The 939-nt window shown below is 41.2% G+C and overlaps 1 non-coding gene across 1 annotated transcript; it reads left to right on the forward strand.

Moving 5' to 3' along the window:
- Window positions 1-601: 601 nt before the first annotated feature.
- Window positions 602-708, forward strand: LOC128045927 (U6 spliceosomal RNA). The gene has a single exon (XR_008199249.1). It is a non-coding gene; the product is annotated as a U6 spliceosomal RNA (small nuclear RNA).
- Window positions 709-939: the final 231 nt, after the last annotated feature.

Genomic DNA, 939 nt, shown 5'->3' on the forward strand with positions numbered 1-939 from the left:
TCTTTTCTCAGCTATTTGGAAGGTCTCCCCAGACAACCATTTTGCCTTTTTGCATTTCTTTTTCTTGGGGATGGTCTTGATCACTGCCTCTTGTACAATGTCATGAACCTCTGTCCATAGTTTTTAGGCACTCCGTCTATCAGATCTAATCCCTTGAATCTATTCCTCACTTCCACTGTATAAGGGATAAGGGATTTGATTTAGGTCATACTTGAATGGTCTAGTGGTTTTCCCTACTTTCTTCAGTTTAAGTCTGAATTTGGCAATAAGGAGATCTGAGCCATAGTCAGCTCCCAGTCTTGTTGACTGTATAGAGCTTCTCCATCTTTGGCTACCTAGAATATAATCAATCTGATTTCGGTGTTGACCATCTGGTGATGTCCATGTGTAGAGTCCTGTCTTGCGTTGTTGGAAGAAGGTGTTTGATATAACCAGTGTGTTTCCTTGACAAAATTCTGTTAGGCTTTGCTCTGCTTTATTCTGTACTCCAACACCAAATCTGCCCGTTCTCCAGGTAACTCTTGACTTCCTACTTTTTCATTCTAGTACCCTATGATGAAAAGGACATCTTTTTTGGGTGTTAGTTCTAAAAGGTCTTGTAGTCCTCGCTTTGGCAGCACATATACTAAAATTGGAACAATATAGAGAAGATTAGCATGGCCCCTGCACAAGGATGACATGCAAATTTGTGACGCGTTCCATATTTTTGTGCTGGCGCTGGGCCGCCCTGACGTTGTCCCCCCAAGAGGCGGTCAATAAACCTGATCAACCCTCAAAAAAAAAAAAAAAAAAGGTCTTGTAAGTCTTCATAGAACCGTTCAACTTCAGCTTCTTCAGCATTACTGGTTGGGGCATAGACTTGGATTACTGTGATATTGAATGGTTTGCCTTGGAAACTAACAGAGATCATTCTGTTGTTTTTGAGATTGCATCCAAGTA

Source organism: Budorcas taxicolor, chromosome 3 (genome assembly GCF_023091745.1).
Source record: "Budorcas taxicolor isolate Tak-1 chromosome 3, Takin1.1, whole genome shotgun sequence".
In the NCBI taxonomy this organism is placed as follows: domain Eukaryota; kingdom Metazoa; phylum Chordata; class Mammalia; order Artiodactyla; family Bovidae; genus Budorcas; species Budorcas taxicolor.